This window comes from Rhea pennata, chromosome 3 (assembly GCF_028389875.1).
Source record: "Rhea pennata isolate bPtePen1 chromosome 3, bPtePen1.pri, whole genome shotgun sequence".
NCBI classification, from domain to species: domain Eukaryota; kingdom Metazoa; phylum Chordata; class Aves; order Rheiformes; family Rheidae; genus Rhea; species Rhea pennata.
The window spans coordinates 122,414,437-122,434,318 of NC_084665.1; the positions used below are offsets into that span (position 1 = coordinate 122,414,437).

The 19,882-nt window shown below is 42.8% G+C and overlaps 1 long non-coding RNA gene and 1 other non-coding gene across 2 annotated transcripts in view; one reads left to right on the forward strand and one right to left on the reverse strand.

Annotated features, from left to right (window-relative positions):
- LOC134138011 (uncharacterized) overlaps positions 1-19,882 on the forward strand; it is a 52,581-nt gene that overhangs the window by 17,862 nt on the left and 14,837 nt on the right. The gene's annotated exons all lie outside the window — the stretch shown is intronic.
- On the reverse strand, positions 6,161-6,233 carry TRNAR-ACG (transfer RNA arginine (anticodon ACG)). The gene has a single exon. It is a non-coding gene; the product is annotated as a tRNA-Arg (tRNA).

A 19,882-nucleotide genomic window follows, 5' to 3' on the forward strand; every position in this document is an offset into this window, starting at 1 on the left:
CCTGTTATGTCTATAGCTAAAAAAGGAAGATGAAAGTGTGCAAAATGGAAGGTGTCTAGAATAGAGTTGAATGACAAAGCATTTTTGGAGAAAAAAGTTTGGGAACCCTTGAAAGAAAGGGAATGTCAATTAAAACTATGGAGGAATTGATTGAATGAATGAGTGAAGAAGAGAGAGAGAGATCAAGATTTACTTGAGTACCTGAAGCACAGCCCAGATCAATTACTCGCTGCTGTCAGCATCATCAGTGCAATGTAAGAAAGATTGAATGTGTGCTATAAAATGCACCATTTAACAAAGTTAAAGCTATTAAGTAATTAGAATATAATATGTGAACATGCTGAATATGCTTATTTCAATGTAAACTGTTATTCCCTGTTTATTTTTAATATAGGAAAATTATCCAGCTTGTTTTGTTGTCCTTGCTGTTTCATGTACTGCTGAACCACTGTATGCCTGTAAGCCAGCATCTAGAGGTAGCTGTTCCTTTTTCAGCTACATCCAAACACTCTTCTGGAAAGGTGCAATGTGCATGAGCTGCAAAGAAAACAAATGTAAGACGGGTAATAAATATTCTTTGGTACAAGGGACCAAGAGAATAGTAGCATTTCCACTCACAGGGATTCCACTAACATGGCCATCTGTCCATGGTGTCAAGGGACAAAGTCTGACTTCCTAACCAAATGATATAACTCACTCACAGGGGAAAGATGAACCGTGAGAGTAAATAGTTCTATTTGTAAAGCAAGGAAATAGTTCATTCAAATGAGAGAAACAGAAGTTATATTGGTTGCATTCTGGCACTTAGCAGAGCAGGCTCTCCTGGATCTGCCACTTGTGGATTGGGTGCCTTTAGGTAGATATTTCACCTTGATCTACCTTATTTTTTTCTGTACATGAAAGAAGAATAATTATGGCAGAGCATTTTTCGTCCATAGATCTCAAAGTGATAACTACTGTAATTGCACAAACAAAGACCACAATTTGCCCCTCATTATGCCTTTCAAAAAACCATGAAATGTGAAGCATAGTATGTCTACAAGGTTTTTCTGATGCTGACACATGCTGATCCAGTAGCTGGCAGCATTAGGCAGAACTTTACTCTTGAGATGCATTACACTGTTATTCCCATCACTTTCAAATGAGAGCTGACGAGCATCCAGCCATTCTAGAGCAGAGACAAAGAAAGTGCCTGAAAGAGGCTGTGGAGATATGCCAGAAGACCAGTATTACAAACAAATCTGGGTGCAGACTTTCTTGGAATATTTAAAACCATATAGTGAAGTGTAAAATTTAGGGTTAAGGCCTTTATTTAAGATCTCTGATATTATTTTTTGTGACTGAAGGTTGTTCACTTACCTCCAGATTCTGAAAAGTACTCATCAACAGTACTGCCTGGAGCACCTGAACTTTTAAGATCTCTTAATTTCACTTACTTAAGGAATGGCTAGAGCTTAAAATAATAGCTAAAAGCTATGTCAAGATTTTACCTCAGCTAGATGCTCTAGCAAGCTAACTTCTTGAGAAAGGAGGAATGTATCAGCTGATATGGAGTATTCTTGGATTAGGAGAGTGGACAGTGAAGTTCCTACTCTGCTACAGACTTTCTTTGCAACTTTGGGAATGCCAGCATCTGTGTCTACATTTTTTCTAATGAATTAACAGGCAGCAGGGAATATTCAAAGGCACTAGAACTTGATTCTCTCTACTGTTAAGTTTTTGGAAAACCTTTGGCATAGATTTGCTGGACCAGCTACACTCTCCCAAAAAACTCCCAGACACTCTTTGGAAGTCAGCAAAGGCCTGGGACCATCCCTAGAATAACTTAGGTGAGAAGGGTCCTTGAGAGGTCATCTGGTCTAACCTGATGCTTGAAACATCGGATGCCAAGGATGGAGTTTCCACAGTCCCTCTGGGCCCTCTTTGAGTTTTTTTAATCATCCTCAGAGTAGAACAGTTTTTCTTGTTGTATTGTCATTTCTGATATTCCCTCTTTTTCCAAACTGCAGTGATTCTGAAAAGCAATTTGGATGTGTTACCCTGTTATGGAGGCTAAGGAAGATTAAGATTAAGATTAAGCATATGGAGCTGGTTAGAGAATGTCACTTGGCCTCGGGGCCAGAGGACAAGACTCTGGCACAGTTTGCTGGTAGACATGTAACTTCTGAGTCTCAGTTCCCACTAGTAATCTGAATGTAATAGAGCTTACAGATATTAGGGGGTTCAGATACCGTTGTTGTTAGAAAATGGGTGAGTACCGCTAAGAGACAAGTCCCTTTGAGTAGGTATGCAGAGCACATACCAAAAAGTGAGTAACGTATTTTCCAGAATGAAGGACTAAAAATCCATTGATCTATCTTCATATTTTTCAAAATTGCTTTTCTATCAGTATGGGCAGACACAATAACTCCTGTTAAAAAGAATTCAGCTGGTTATGTCCTTTTCCCTGAGGTGTATATGGCACTAAAGAAGTTATTGAGGAGCCTAGGAAATAAGATATAATTATTTTCCCAGAAATGAATATATGTTATTAAGTACAGTCCAAGCCAGTCCAGAGATTAAAAGAGACAACCAGCTTAACAGACAATCTATGGCTCTCCAGAGTACTTTGGGGCCCTTCAGGAAAACTAACTCTGCTTGAGAGTACTTAATAATATTCAGAAAGATGAAGAGTTTATTGGTAGATGAAGTCCTCCTGTTCTGCTGCATTCCTCTGCAGTGTTAATGCCACTGACAGGAGAGGATGGAAGAACATGCAGTGTGAGACAAGCTGCTGTGTAAAGGCCAGCTCAAAGTCTATGTACAGATTCACTCCTCAAAATATAAATAGGACTTCAGTGGTGGAATAGGTCTAATACTGTCTTTCCATGCAAGAATAGTTCCATCTTTGGGGAACAGATATTTTGAGCTGGAAAGCGCTGTTTTCCTGTACTGTCAGCAATATTCTACACATAAAGTCTAGAATATTATTAATACAAAAGTGTGGATGTTAAAAAACAGCTGGTACAGTATGTAAGGATGCTGGGGAAGAGTTAATATGTGATTATTTCAGGCAGCATTAAAGGGAGAGATTTTTCAGAGGTTATAATAAAACTTTACCAACAGACTTTACACTGCGTCACACAGCTGAACACACATCTCACTCCAGTGAGCACTGAATACACAATAAATAAGTATGCCATTATGAGACACCTGCCACATACCTAAAGAGAGTAATGTGAAAGAAGCTTAAAAGTGAGATACATGTGAAATAGTTCGAGGAAATGCCTTTCACTTGGCAATCTCTGAGCTAGGAGATGACACCTTGTCCTTTACCAGTGGTCAGAAGATGAGTGGTAACTCATTATCCTTGATCACTTGTGATAGATCATCTATCACCTAGGTTGGAGGTATCTGTGGTGCCTTAAAGGATTTCATGCTTGGTGTCTCAGATACTTGGGCCATTGCTGTCAGTCTGACAGATTTCAAGCAGAAATGCTCTAATTATATGAAGTGCATTGAATAAAAGACAGCTGTGACACTTGCATAAATCTTGCTGCATAGAAAGAAAATTTTAGGTAAAAGCCCAATGGAGAAAGAACTAAAAAAAAAAAAAAAAAAAAAAAAAAGTTTGCTGTTCTTCTGTAAATACTATTTCTAAATAAGAGATGACATTCTGCAGTAATTCTGGAGGGCAAGTTTTTGGCAACAGAGGCTGACAAGAGGCTGTTTAAATATTACTGTAGGACTAAGAAAGATATCTTTTCCCTCTGCATTTTCATTAAAAACATAGACATTTTCGACATCTGCTTTTGTAAGTACATATATCTATATATAGGTATCATAGGAGCATAGAATCAGTAAGGTTGGAAGGGACCTCTGGAGATCATCTAGTCCAACCTCCCCGCTCAGCAGGGTCACCTAGAGCATGGTAGACAGGGTTGCATCCAGGCGGGCCTTGAAGATCTCCAGAGAAGGAGACTCCACAACCTCTCCGGGCAACCTGCGCCAGTGCTCCGTCACTCTCACAGGGAAGAAATTCCCTCTCACGGTCAGGTGGAACTTCCTGTGCTTCAATTTCTGCCCATTGCCTCTTGTCCTATCACGTGGGGCAACTGAAAAGAGTGCAGCCCTGTCTCCTTGATACCCTCCCTTCAGGTACTTGTACACATTGATCAGATCCCCCCTCAGTCTGCTCTTCCCCAGGCTGAACAGGCCCAGCTCTCGCAGCCATTCCTCATAGGGCAGGTGCTCCAGCCCTCTGATCATCTTTGTAGCCTTACATTGGACTCTCTCCAGTAGCTCCATGTCTCTCTTGTGCTGGGGAGCCCAGAACTGGACACAGGACTCGAGATGAGGCCTCACCAGGGCTGAGGAGAGGGGCAGGATCACCTCCCTCGACCTGCTGGCAACACTCTTCCTAATGCACCCCAGGAGACCATTGGCCTTCTTGGCCACAAGGGCACATTGCTGGTTCATGGTCAACCTGTCATCCACCAGCACTCCCAGGTCCTTCTCTGCAGAGCTGCACTCCAAAAGGTCAGCCCCAAGCTTGTACTGGTGCATGGGGTTAGTTTTCCCTACGTGCAGGACTCCACACTTGCTCTTGTTGACCCTCATGTGGTTCCTCTCTGCACAGCTCTCCAGCCTGGCCAGGTCTCTCTGAATGGCAGCACAGCCCTCTGGTGTGTCAGCCACTCCTCCCAACTTGGTAGCATCAGCAAGCTTGCTGAGGAGGCACTCTGTCCCCTCATCCAGGTCACTGATGAAGAAGTTGAACAGGATGGGACCCAGTCCTGAGCCCTGGGGGACGTCACTAGCCACAGGCCTCCAAATAGACTCCACACCACTGATGACAACCCTCTGAGCTCTGCCTTTCAGCCAGTTCTCCATCCACCTCACTGTCCACTCGTCTAACCCACACTTCCTGAGTTGCCTAGGAGGATGTTATGGGAGACAGTGTCAAAAGCCTTGCTGAAATCAAGGTACACAATGTCCACTGCTCTCCCCTCATCTACCCAGCCAGTCATTCCATCATAGAAGGCTATCAGACAGGTTAAGCAGGATTTCCCCTTGGTGAATCCATGCTGGCTACTCCTGATCACCGTCTTTTCCTCCATATGCCTGGGGATGACATCCAGAATGAGCTGTTCCATCCCCTTTCCAGGGATGGAGGTGAGGCTGACTTTACCTATAGTTGCCTGGGTCCTCCTTCTTGCCCTTCTTGAAGACTGCAGTGACACTGGCTTTCTTCCAGTCTCAGGCACCTCTCCAGTTCTCCAGGACCTTTCCAAGATGATGGAGAGCGGCCTGGCAACAACATCCGCCAGCTCCCTCAGTACCCGTGGGTGCATCCCATCCGGGCCCATGGATTTGTGAACATCAGGTTTGCCCAGAAGATCTATAATCCTATCCTCCTTAACCAAAGAAAAGTCTTCCCTTCTCCAGACTTTCTCCCTCATCTCCAGGCTCTGGGATTCCTGAGGGCTGCCCTTAGCAGTGAAGACTGAAGCAAAGAAGGCATTCAGTAATTCTGTCTTCTCTACATCCCCTGTCACCCGCCCCATTCAGTAGTGGGCCCACATTTTCCCCAGTCCTCCTCTTGCTGCTGATGTATTTGAAGAAGCCCTTCCCGTTGTCCTTGACATCCTTTGCCAGACTCAATTCCAGCTGGGCCTTAGCCTTCCTTACCACATCTCTACATACTCTGATCACATTCTTTTATCCTCTGAAGTAGCCTGTCCCCTCTTCCACATTCTATGTACTTCTTCTATTGGAGTTTTGTCAGGAAAACTGTTATCTGTCAGGCTTCTCTTTGCAACTTGTGCCTGCAGCCTCCTTCTCTCCTTCTTCATTCCTCCATTCCTTTCTCCCTCCTGTCCTCCTCCTTTAGTGCCTCATCCTTCTTACCAGCATTTGCATGTGGGGCACACAGTCTGCCAAAGCATCAGTCCTTCTGTGTGTCCACAGTGAGATCAGATGTAATGGTCTCAAATGCAGTGGTCCCTGACTGTCCTCTGCTGTGGGTAAGACTCCGCTCCTGCAGACTCTGCTGCTTGATGTCATCCATAAATGTCTGGAGCTGACTGGGAGAAACAGCAGGCGATGGTGGCCACCAAGGAGAAAACAGGGCACTGTCCCTGCCACCTCCACTGTGGCCAAGCTGTACAAAGGAAAAGGTCGAGCCAGGCAGGAGTCGAACCTGCAGTCTCCTGATCCGTAGTCAGGCGCGTTGTCCATTGCGCCACTGGCCCTGGCTGTCATGTCTGGATTAGCCATTTCTACCTGTGTGAAATGCAAGGCAAACTGGAAATGTAGCACGTAACAATTATTCCTGTAAATGGCTGCTCCAACTATGTTAAAATGGAGATTTGTGCCCCCCGCGCCGGCTTTTCATGATCATAGAGTCACAGAATCAGTAAGGTTGGAAGGGATCTCTGGAGATCATCTAGTCCAACCTCCCCGCTCAGCAGGGTCACCTAGTGCATGTCAGACAGGGTTGCATCCAGGCGGGCCTTGAAGATCTCCAGAGAAGGCGACTCCACAACCTCTCTGGGCAACCTGTGCCAGTGCTCCGTCACTCTCACAGGGAAGAAATTCCCCCTCACGTTCAGGCGGAGCTGCCTGTGCTTCAATTTCTGCATGGGCAAATAAATATTCTGGGCTGTGATCTTCTGGGAGGGCTCACAGTGGCAACGTGCATAGGGGGAAGAACCCTGGCTGGAGGATTTTCCTTTTGGGACAGCCAGTGCAGCAAAGGCAGGACTGAGAGAGAGAAATCAAATCTCACGTTCCAGCCAGGTGTCAAGCAATGATCTATCCCTTGGTGTTGCATTGCAATTGCAATCATGCTGCCTTACACTACCTTTAATTCTTTTTCTGTTTCCACATGCTTATTTTTAAGGTAGAGCCATGGGGGAATTGGGTGATCTACTTCCCAGGAAATTTTGTCAGTTGGGAAAAGAGTTTGTTCTGAAACAGGAGGATAAAGTGAATAAAAGAAAACTTCCCAAACACCCAGCTTCAAAATGAACATTTTGAAAAAGGTAAATTTCAGGCCTATACAACTGTCTTCTTTTGATAACACTGAAATGTTTCATCCTGACTGTAGGCTTTAAGAAGTGTCCATCACGGATTACGATTCTTCAAAAAGTTTTTAAATGTAATTTGAAAATAGTGCTTTGAATATGCTTGATGTATGCTACTTTTCCTTCTTTTCCACTTTGTTCCCACAGAAATATTTTTGTTGCTGCTGAAAAAAATGGTGTATTTGAAGGAAAAAAATGTTGTCCTGAAAAAGATCTGTATGACTCCAAAAACCATGTGGATCTGAGGGTTGTCTTGGAACTGCTAAAGTCAGAGCTATGCAGTTCTTCAGTGCTATTAATAATTGTGCTAATAACTGTGCTACTGATGGAGTGATTGCAGATGGGAACATAAGGATTTTTGGCTCTGAATGCTTGTAAATAGGGGGAAATGGATCTGGGTGAGGCGGAGATCCAACTCTAGCTGTGATCCTCAAGGAAAGAGGAGCTTCCATCCATTCTGCTCTTCTGGCACCTGGTGAAGCTCACAGGCCATTTGTTTTAGCAACACCACCATTTCCAGCCCATTGCTATGTGGGTACCATAGTGTCAGGTCTTTGCTCTCATCTGCACATGCACATGCCAATTCCCGCCCTGCTTCTTTTAATTAGATCAGTACTGTGAACTTCAAATTCAGGGCTTCATTCGGGAGGTAGAGATCATAAAATTGAATTTTCCATCCTGCTCCTTCCCTGATGCTCAGTTCGATGACTGCATTCCAATGTGGCTTTTGGCCAGTGGCCTTTAGTAATTCACTCTCAAAGACGTTCTTTCCTCACAGCTTCTTTGCCTGGGAAGGCAAGCTTAGTCCCGAGATAAACAACTCCTAAGTTTTCAAGGAGAAGCTAATCATTTCCTTTCAGCCTTAATTTCCCAGAATGTAGAGTCAAAATGGCAGCAATAAACATTATGCCACAGATCTATTTCTCCTCTGGCCTGTGGCTACAAGCCCTGACTAAGAGTAATATGAATCTAGACAAGCTAACTGAAAGGAGGCTGTACCTCTCCATACTCAGCCCTCAATGCCTGGACCTCTAAAGTGTTACAGATTAGTAAAGTTGTTCTGTGGCAGCACTGAGAAATCTCAGTGAAAGGTCAGGAGCCCATTTATGTTGCACATGGAAACAAAAAGCCCTAAGGACTAGTGAGGGGCTACTGAGAGGCAATATATAAATATTAACTAGTAAGACAAGGTGGGAACGTGTGGTAACCTTGAGGCAAGAAAAACCGTATAAAAAAAAATGAGATGTCTGTGAACTTCCTTGTTGACTACTGTCAAAGTATTTCAGTGATTGTCTGGGGATGGGGTGAAGTAATGGGATGTTGGCAAGCTGGAAATGAGTTGGCCTGGATAGCAGGCAAAATTCTGCACCATGGTTTCATTTAATATATAGTGCTGTCTTGTTCCTGTAAAGAGCAAGGCCTGCCGCAGCAGGTGCTACGCAGTTGTGTGGGAAGTCATGGTCTCTGCAACGCTAAGTAGAGTACATACTCTACAGCCAGAGACGACTCGGTTAAAGAGCTTAGGGAAGGCATGTCATGAGTATTGAACTCCATGGTTACTGCTCCAGCTAAAGATCATGTTTTCAGTGAGGTAAGCAAAGAAAAGAGGGAGGGAAACAGGAAAAGGTGGACATTGATGTTGGTCATCTTTAAGGTGGGAATGATTAGAACATGTCTGAGGGTGGAAGTAATCTGAATGTGTGCAGAGACTGGGAAAGTGAAAAGGAAAGTCTGGCAGCAGGAGAAATCTGGGGTTTTGAGGAGGAAAATTGTTGAGGCAGCCTTGACAGCAGAAAATGTGTGTCAGGTGCTGATCTGAAGGGCATGATGGAGTGGATCTCAGTTGTTAGTAATGAAGCAAACCTACAAAATGCCCTGCAAGGAGCAATCAGGCCCTGGCAGCTTAATTTCCTCTTTTTAAATTCTGTCAATATGTTTGAGGGCTTTATTGTTTGTTTGCTTTTCATTTTTATGATGCTTCAGCATTCAAAGCTTGAATATATAGGACTGCAAAGTGAAGACTTGGTCCCAAAGGAAATACCAGGCTGTGACTGCTATATGGGCTGTGTGCATATCAGCAAGCAGAAGAACATATAAGCTCCAATAGCTTTTTTAATGGCAGCAGAATCCCTTTAGATGACTTACAGACTTTCCCCCAAAGCAATTGCACAGCCAGCTTCTAACATACTGCACTCCTCATTTTAAATAAGAACATCTTTCTGTACTACTTACTTTTTTGCAATGTACCCAAAAGTATTTTATTGCTGGTGTATTTTGTCCTGCAGTGTAAAATTTAGTCACCTAGTGGTTTTAATTTTAAAAAATCCTTTTTAGAATATACTTTATCAGTCAAGAAAAGCTGTGGAGTAATATAAGTACATTTAAGAATGACGTGCTTCTTTCAGGATAGAAAGACTTTTAAGATGCTGGGATTTTCTGACACACAGCATTATAAATATGGGTTGAACACAGGATACTGAAATAAAGAAGTTTTATAAGTCTTCTAACTAGGAGAATGGTAGGAAGGCTTTAAAATGGTTTAAATTCAGAAATACTGTTTCAACTTTCCCGTTTCCGGACACTTCAGTGCCCTTGCACCTCCTTTTCTCTGACCAAGTCCTCTCCCAAATAAACAACTCATCCCTAATTACTATTCCCTGGTGGCCCAGTTTTGCTACATCAATACTCAAATCTGGTATCTTTGATATTATTATCTAAGTAATCTCACTCTTATTTAGTATATCTGACAGGTTCCCTAGACACTAAGACCTTGCAAGACTGTACTCTCCCAAAGGTCCCCACTGCTCCCTTTCAGCTATCTGTGAAGTTTGGCCATTTCACACAAAACTTCTTTTTGACAACCTGTGCAATCCAGCCATTCCTCATGGCATAATCTGTAACTTCTGTCAGCTTTGCATGTTGCTATGTGTCACATCCAGCAATTTCGCCTGTCCTATCCAGCAGTTTCCTACATCCTGTTCAGACAGCCTAATGTCTGGCCAGAGCCTAGTAAATGATCCATTCGTTTCCTGCAGCCCTAACAGGGATCTGTATCTGTAGAAAAGCTGTCGGAAGACTATGCAGTAATGGTCTGACATTCCCACTATGTGTAGCTTCCTCCTTTCTCGATAAATCTCCCCTTTCTGCAGCTGGAAGCCAGGTGATATGTGCATCTGAAGTGTCACGCAGGGACAGAGAGAGTACTGACGTGCTCTTGACAGCCAAGTTATGACCTCTTGAAAGTCTGAGATTAGTAGTAGTATGTTCTACTTAGTTAATAATGTGTAAATCCCATAATTTAAAGCATAATGTTTCTTTATTTTTTGAATTTCTTCATTTCTGGAAGTGTTATTGAATCTTTTTGTGGGTGTATCTGCTCTCCCAAGTGTTGTGCAGAATGATTAAATGTGTAGTTTGAATAAGTATTAAAAGAATTGCCTTGCCAAAGTATCCTATGCACTGCTGAGCGGGTAGAACTTTACAAGGTAATGCAGGGTAATTCTCCATTGCATGGAAGTCACTAAAAGAGTGAATTTAAATTGCTGTCATTTTGATCTGTGAGAGAGAACTTATCAAGGGTGCAACTGAAGAGATAACCACAATGGGGCACTAGGAAATCTTTCAGGAAGAGGAAACGTGGAGATAACAAAGAAAACCGGTCTCATATCTTCCAGTAAAATAAATAATTCATACCCTTTAAAAACATCAGACCAAGAAGAAAAGCAATATCTACAAGCTTCTTAGCATCTATTTCCCTTTGGCTATATATATTCTTATCTCTGTTAGATCATAGGGCCTCTACCTGGAAGGGTGAGATGGTCTCCTGCCATTTCTAGAGCTGGCTGGCTGCCGTGTGGTCTGACCTCTGAACGTGCACAACTTGCAGGCAGGCACCAGAGTTTTCCAAATCCTCTTCACCATGGCAAAAGTCCATACAGTTCTGCTTTGGAAATAGATGTTAATGTCTGCTCTTTAAATTAAATATTCATATTCCCACTGAACCAATATAAATACTTTTTTTTTCTAAAGCTAGTGAAAGTTATTTGAAATCTATTTGTGTTTAGAGAGACACTTGCACTACTGTGACTTTTTCTCAGGCATACCTTCTGTCTTGATTAAACCTTTAAAATATTTCTCCCTCTACTTCATTATTAAATCTGTAACTCTTCATTTTGGACAGAGAAATTCCCCAGCCCTTATCCACAACTTATTCTAATCCAGAGTTTCTGCTTGTTAACTACAGAAGTCAACACTGGGCTTCTTTTCAGCCATATGTTTTTAGGAAAGGGAAGAAAAATATATCTGCAAAGGCAAAAGAAGATGAATAGCTCTTAAGATCTGCCAGTCGATCTAACAACCTTTGGTTTCTACTTCTGTCATGGAGAGAATGAGAGAAAAACCATTTCTGAGCACACTAAAACAAAGCATTAGTTAGACATGGATAGCTACTAAAGTGACGGTTTTCAATTTTTAAATGGAAAATATTTTATTCTACCTAGAAAAGACTAAGTGTAAATGGGAGATTGCCAAAAATTTTATTGCTTATTAGCAAATGTTATTTTTGGATCACTCTGCAAACAGGGAAAAAGTAATTCTTCATTATATAATCTCAGTAAATAAAAATTTTGTTTTTAAAATATTTTGATGCTCTTACAATTCTTCTAGTGCAATTTCATATGGCAATAATCTGCTTCACGTTAAGTGTCACTGCAGCTGATAGCCATCTTGTCGCATAAATTATTAAGCAGTAGAAATGAAACATCTTCCAGGGGTAATTACTTAAACAATAATAAAAATGGGTATATAACGTATACATGTTAACACCTTTGTAATGACAATTGCTGCTCTTGGAAGCTTTTTCAGTAGCTATGCCTTGTGATTTAGCACACTTGCTAAAATAATAGCACTCTAAAAATCATGTAGAGCAATAGGAAAACCAGAGTGAAATGAATTTGGACATTCTTGTCTTGTTCCAGATGGCCAGAGTCTCCTTCAGAAAAATGCTATCACCTTTGGCTGTCTTGTCATAATCCTTGAATGAGAATACCAAGAATGGGACTAGAAACTGAGCCTGGGATGTGCTACTGTGGGTACCAAATCAGAGGACTTCTGCAGCACAGGAAAGCATACACTGCCATCATGCTCAGCTTTCCCGCTTAGATGGTGTGAACATCTGGGCCCTCAGTTTCTGTCTAGAAGCTGTGTCCGGCGTATCTATGCCTCTAGAGTGTGCTGATTGCCCTCAGTGGAGCATATTCCAGGATTACCTTAAGCAATGTACTTTAAGACAGTACATCTGAGAGATCTCTTTCTTCAGGGAAGAGGTTAGTGCAATGAGTTCCTGATTTGGGGATCTTTTAGCTTTTTCCAGACCAGCAACTCTTTCAATGGGAAGACGTAGATTCACTGCTCCAAGGGTTCTAGGGCATGACTGAGTTTGTTTCTGAAAATAACTCAGAAAAAAATAATTTAGTCTTCAAAAGGGGCAAGAAGGAGGACCCAGGCAACTATAGGTCAGTCAGCCTCACCTCCATCCCTGGAAAGGGGATGGAACAGCTCATTCTGGATGTCATCTCCAGGCATATGGAGGAAAAGAAGGTGATCAGGAGTAGCCAGCATGGATTCACCAAGGGGAAATCCTGCTTAACCAGTCTGATAGCCTTCTATGATGGAATGACAGGCTGGGTAGATGAGGGGAGAGCAGTGGGTGTTGTGTACCTTGACTTCAGCAAGGCTTTTGACACTGTCTCCCATAACATCCTCCTAGGCAAGCTCCGGAAGTGTGGGTTAGACGAGTGGACAGTGAGGTGGATGGAGAACTGGCTGAAAGGCAGAGCTCAGAGGGTTGTCATCAGTGGCGTGGATCTAGTTGGAGGTCTGTGGCTGGTGACGTCCCCCAGGGCTCAGGACTGGGTCCCATCCTGTTCAACTTTTTCATCAATGACCTGGATGAGGGGACAGAGTGCCTCCTCAGCAAGCTTGCTGATGCTACCAAGCTGGGAGGAGGGGCTGATACGCCAGAGGGCTGTGCTGCCATTCAGAGAGACCTGGCCAGGCTGGAGAGTTGCACGGAGAGGAACTTCATTAGGGTCAACAAGGGCAAGTCCTGCACGTAGGGAAAACTAACCCCATGCACCAGTACAAGCTGGGGGCTGACCTTGTGGAGAGCAGCTCTGCAGAGAAGGACCTGGGAGTGCTGGTGGATGACAGATTGACCATGAACCAGCAATGTGCCCTTGTGGCCAAGAAGGCCAATGGTCTCCTGGGGTGCATTAGGAAGAGTGTTGCCAGCAGGTCGAGGGAGGTGATCCTGCCCCTCTCCTCAGCCCTGGTGAGGCCTCATCTCGAGTCCTGTGTCCAGTTCTGGGCTCCCCAGCACAAGAACTACTGGAGAGAGTCCAATGTAAAGCTATGAAGATGATCAGAGGGCTGGAGCACCTGCCCTATGAGGAACGGCTGCGAGAGCTGGGCCTGTTCAGCCTGGGGAAGAGAAGACTGAGGGGGGATTTGATCAATGTGTACAAGTACCTGAAGGGAGGGTGTCAAGGGGACAGGGCTGCACTCTTTCCAATTGTCCCGTGTGACAGGACAAGAGGCAATGGGCAGAAATTGAAGCACAGGCAGTTCCGCCTGACCGTGAGGGGGAATTTCTTCCCTGTGAGAGTGATGGAGCACTGGAACAGGTTGCCCAGAGAGGTTGTGGAGTCTCCTTCTGTGGAGATCTTCAAGGCCCTCCTGGACGCAACCCTGTCTACCATGCTCTAGTTGACCCTGCTGAGCAGCGGGGTTTGACTAGATAATCTCCAGAGGTCCCTTCCAACCTTACTGATTCTATGATTCTGTAGTCCTGCTCTGACCTCTGCTGTTCTTTCTTTGTGCCCCAGTTTTATTTTCTGAGGATGTAATTTTTGTTTGACTAGGACCTTTAGGATAATTTATAGGGAGGTTGAAAGCTGCTTGATAGCAAGCAGCAAGTTATAGTGTGTGATTTACTTGTGGTTTTAGTTGCTCTAAAATCTGTGAAAAATTATTACAGTTATTCTGGGAAGTTTTCAAGATAAGTGCTTTGCACTTGGAATGAATGCTGAGATATTCCTGCCTTCTTTTAGTCCACCACAGAGTTATGCTCCCTTTCTTCTGCAGAAATGGCTTTTATTCATCCCAAAGAATGGGATCCATCAACTTCAGTTACCATCCAAAGCTTCCTGGTCATGTCAGGTAACATGTTTTGTTTCAGTTAGCAGAGTAAAGGTGGCCATTTGCCGTGATGAAGCTGACAAGCAGTAAGTTGTTAAATTGCAGAAACTCTATTTCTGTCACTCATATGTCAGAAATGATAGATTTACCAGGCATGGACCTCCGAGCACTTTGAAGCTAAGGGCTTGTCTGAGTTCAGATGCTGTGTCACGTGAGCCATGCTTGCTAGTGTGGGCAGGTTTGCTGCTTTATGTGTTCCTATCCTAGTGTCTGCACTTTCCTCTTAGGGATTAGGCCATACGCTTGAATACCATCATATTAGGACCTGGTAGAAGTTTAATTGAATCTATATTTAGGAAGGTACTGACAGAGCCTATGCTAGCATCAGGTAAAATAAACCATAATAAGCTGCTGAAGACATGCAGTAGCAGCTGCAGTCATCCCTAAAAGCTAATAAAGAAAAAGAAAGCATGCTTTCTTATTCAAGTTTGCCCAGAAGCCCATAAGAATATGGGAAGAAGAGGAAGATCCTACCTTTCTGCTCCAAAATTATCATTAGATTCATGGATCCTTAGTGTTCCCAGTTCCTGTATCCAGGTGCACAGCCTAGAAGCATTCTGAGATGCTGGGAGATTCCTCCATTCACACTGCCTTCATTTTCCCCATTGGTTACCACAAAAGGAAACCCTAGGAATGAAAACTGGAAAGGGGCTGCAGTCCCTTTGGCCAAGGCCCTGCCTGAACCTCCATGGAGGCTGTGGGAACACCACCCCGCAGCCTAGCCGCTGTCAGCTGTAGGCACGCTGGAAGTTCGGGGATGGAAGAGAAAGCGGTGGCTTCTGTTGGATCAGTTAGTTCAAGAGGAAAGGTAGCTGTTTAGCTGTTTAGCATAAAAGCTTCTCTTTAAACACGCTCAGAGAATTTGTCTACTCTTTGTTCATTTTGGGAACTTGTTTTTCATCTGTGTGAGTTGTTTTCTATAAATCCTTGGTTAGATCTTTAGAGTGGATCTTGTTTAGCATACCGCAAAACTGCTGCTGTGGGATTCTGCCTTGCACATCTTTCCTTAGGTTTTAAGAAATTCTAGCCTGTATATTACTGATTTAAGAGCAATAAATGTTGTGAGTAAGAACTAAATAGATATCATCTCAAACATCCCCTCAAGGGAACCTTGCAAGTAAAAGGAGAATCATACTTGTTAGACTGTGGATGTTTTCATTACAGATGGCCCTCGTAAATGGAACTAGGTGAGTTTTTATGACAGGTTTATACTGGACAGCTGTGAATGCCTGTACTGCTGAATGCCGTCTGCAAAGTGGTGAGGGAATTCTGGGCTTCTCTACAAGAAATGATGCTATCTAATATTGCTGGAGAGTGAGCCTGAAAGAGCATCTAAAAGATAGAAGAAAGTAAATGCCAGATTTTCTCTTTTTGTTTTACCTGCAAGTCTCTCCATCAGATCCGTTCCATGCCTGCAGTGCCTTTCTTCCTCTGCCGGGAAGACAAGAACTGACTCATTCACTCTAGGGTCAGTGAAATAGTGCAGCCAGCCTCAAACTTCAGGCTTTCACTTGTATCCAGCCACTGCTACTGCTGTAATAGGAACACCAGCTGTACTATTCTAACACTTGCCTGTCCAGATAAAGGAGCTTGCATGCCAAACTTGCTGAGGATTTATTCAGTAAAGTTGCTCATCCTGGGTATATGTCACCTTGCTCATTCTGTAATGTTAATAAGCATGGAAAATACGTGGTAACAATATGGCCCTAAAATTATAGAAAACTGATGCAATTTGGTTTTGTGGTTACAATATCCTCAGCCTACACAGACATTGAGTGGGTATGTGAGGTCCCTCAGTTGGTATAGATTAGTGAGGTTTGTTCCATTCTCAGTGACTGGCATGGCCCCTAGGGCTTGTCTACTGGGGAAATAAGTTTTCAGCATGCTTGGATATCTAGCTAAATGTGTGGGCACATTTACTTTTATTTGACATTCATCTATGCTCTTGAAGTGAGTAAGCTGTTCAAGTTTCCAGTTTGTGGATAATACAAATTATCCTCACTATCTTTGTCAAGTTTCTCGTTGACAGTGAGGAACTGCAGAAGGATATAATAAAACTGAGTGAATGGTCAAAAAGGCAGCAGATGAGCTTCAGTGTAGACAAGCGTGCAGTAGCTGTCCTGGGGAAAATAATCTAAATCATGCCTCCGTGATACTGGCAGTTAACTCAGGAAAGAGAACTTGGCATTACTATTGGCAGGTTTCTGAAATCACTGGCTTAATGTGCGGTGGCAGCCAAAAAGCCAACAGAAAGCTGGGCATCATCAGGAAAGACATTAAGAAAAATCAAAGGATGCCCTTTTGCTGCTTTATAAAACTTTGCTACACCCATACTGTAAATGCTGTGTGCAGCTCTGGTCTCCACTTCAGGAGGGATGTGATAAGGTTACAGAAAGCACAGAAAAGGGCAATGAGGAACCAAAGTTTACAAAGTCATGAAGGCAGCAGATAAACTAAATGCAGAGCTGTTTTCCATTAAAACCCACAGTGCTTGAACAACAGGGTGCTCCTTGAAACTTGTAGAATGTCCATTTAAAACAGATTTTTAATGATATATATATTTTTACACAGTGAACAATGAATTTCTGAAATTTGTTTCCATTAGAATAAGGATGTCTGTGGTCTGCTCCTTGCTCTTCCATGAAAGAAGGTTTTGTGCCAATGGTAGCTACCTAGTTAGGATGTGCGAGACATGGTCATATTCCACCGTTCAGTGTAGAACAGCTACCTATGCATGCTCTGAACAAACTCAGTAGGGTAAACCGATCCTCAGCAATCTCTTTCTTACTCTGCCAAACTTCCACGCAATAACCAAATTAATTTAGGTAACTGTTTGTGGATCTGCAAAGTACAGAGAATCTTGCTGCCAAACAGCAGCTGTCTTGTGCATTTAAGCTAAGGTATACCAGCAAATCAAACAATGCTTGGGGATGCTCCAGAGCACAGAAACTCAGCCACCTATATCTTCAAATTATTAAAATGCTTCCTGGTATATCTTTAGAATGGTCCAGCTAGCACTCTCCAAAGGATTTTCTGGTTGTATTTGGGGAGTTAGCATGGAACGGGGACCATTTTCAATAGATATGTTGGATACAGCCACCCTGGTGTGGACGGTAACAGAGTCTTACAGTGTGGATGTGATCAGACAGTTCCACTTGGCCTCAAGTAACTCAAGAAACAGACCTTTGCACTGATTAATTTACTGGAATAGATATAACGAGAATACTGAAGATCTAGCGTTCAAATATTACTGCTGCCTGAGGGGTACGGGTATAAAAGTAAGTCTCGTAGTGAGGCTGTACCCAAGAGTATATACTCTTCTGAAGTTGTCATACAACACCGTCTGTGGCTAGTCAAGCTAGAGAGAATGAGGAAAAAGCTGTTCATTCCAGTTAATTGAATTTATTTTGAAGTCTGCCCTTGGTTTTAGTTCTAAAGGACTTAGGAACAAATGCTCTATTTGGCCCAAGCCACATTTGCCAAACACATAACCTCGGCCATGCATATTATTTGCATAGCCAATTTTTACATCGACAGCTTGCCAAGCCAACTGTCCCATTTTTCCTGTATATTTATGCAATGAGGGTAGTTTTGGGCAGTTCTGGTTCAGTGAGCTTTTGGGGTAATGAGTTATCAGGCGTGTGGATTTCCACTGCACCTGTGTTTCTGGGATGTGCCCAGAGATTTCTGTGATGAGTCCTATACACCCATCTCTGACTCTTTTTGTAGCTGTGAGTGAACAGCTGCTTCCAAGACTGGGTGACTTACGAAGCATGACTGTGCCATTTGTGCAGGATGACAATTTTAGTGAGGAAACTACTTTGATGATCAGCAGGGGAAAGGCAAAATTTGTGTAAAGCTTTAAAAGACTATCAGAGACAAAAGCATTGCAAGAAATTTTGGAAGTGTTTCAACCAAGGAAATGAAAAGATTTTGAATTTTGAATATGTCTCCTGATGGTAGTTTGCAAAGCAAATGCACATCCGATAACCAAGGAACCATTCAGTGTGAAATCTAGCATACAGGAGATAGGTGCTGACATCCTCTGTTTATCGTTGCTATAATGACTTATTGGAATCAATTTTCAGAGATTTTATTGTGCTGGGTGGAACCGACCACAGTTTTCAGATGTCAGGCTAAATCTCTGACTATTAAAAGGACTAGGGTACCATGTGTACTGTAGAGGATGGTGAGTAGTTAATCAGAGCAGAACTTTCATTTGTATGTAGCTTTGAAAAGCTTTATGCATTACCCTTCACTTTTGGGTAAAGCAAGGAAGGAATGTCATGATGAATTTGCTAGCTCCAAGCTCCTAGTCTTGGAGCCAGACTGCAGCTAGAATTGCTGCGCTGAGTCAAGCCTGAGGATTATTTTGTTCAGGTTTGAATTGCTGTCAGTGGGCAGCATTGAATGCTTCAGAATGATACCAGAAATTTTTACTCCTGCTTTTAACAGCCAGATATAGAATAAAATAATCCTAACATATATCCAAGAAATACCAATAAGCCTAAGACTTGAAGAAAGGCAGTTACTTTCCAAATAATTCAGCATCACTACTTCTTTTTGAGGCTTTTTTTTTTTTTTTTTGCTCTTTGCTAAATTCTTGCCTTGAAGAAATACCATGACACTTAATCTTATGGGTAATATTGTAATCAGTTCTAGCAGGGAAGTCATGGAGGCACAAAAACTGTACCTGGGCTAGAGAATGTTACAGTCCTGAACTGATACCTTTTAACTGTAGTGTCAGGAGATTCCCCTAGAAAGTGAAATCCACAGCCTTCCTGGAGTCCCAGGGTTTAGTACCAGTGTTGCTGCATTATCCATTGCCTTTGTTTCTTCCCCATTAACAGCAGTTACCAGGGCTACAAAACACGTTACTCTGATCATTAAAAAGGCATTTGTGGTAAAATTCCTGAAGCAGCACTCATTTATTTTCTGTAATGGACCAAGCACAATACTGAGTTTTTGCAGTTGTGACAGGGATTATACCACTACAATGAGCACATAGAAATTAGTTCTGATATTTTACCTATGCATGGGGGCATGCTACCCCCATGGCTATGCAATGATGCAAACATCCATCCATGTTCTCCAAGTGACCAGACATGCAGTCTCCTGATTTAAAATCATTGCTCTTTCTACTATGAGAAATGACATTGCTGTAAATGTAGTAATAAATGTTCATGTGTGTGTAAGGTGGTGGCACTGCTGACAAGTTCTGAAACAGGCTGGAAGTTACTTGAGCACATGAAATGAATTCCAGGTGTAAGGAGTTACACTGTTTATGTGATTAACCTACACAATTGCACAACAAGCTCTGAGGCCAGGACCTCCTACTGGTCTAATTCAATAGATCTCGGGTTCAGCAAAGCCAGACTTTGTCCTAGTTATCCCTGTGCAAGCTCGACAAACTGAATTAGCCTGGATAATGCAGACTGACTCTTCTGCAATAGAAATACCTCTGCTGATAGATTCTCTCCTGATGCAAAGTATGTTAGGTCCATCCAGGCTTGGATTTTGCATCAAGGCATAGGCATGCAACTGTAAGCAGTTGTGTT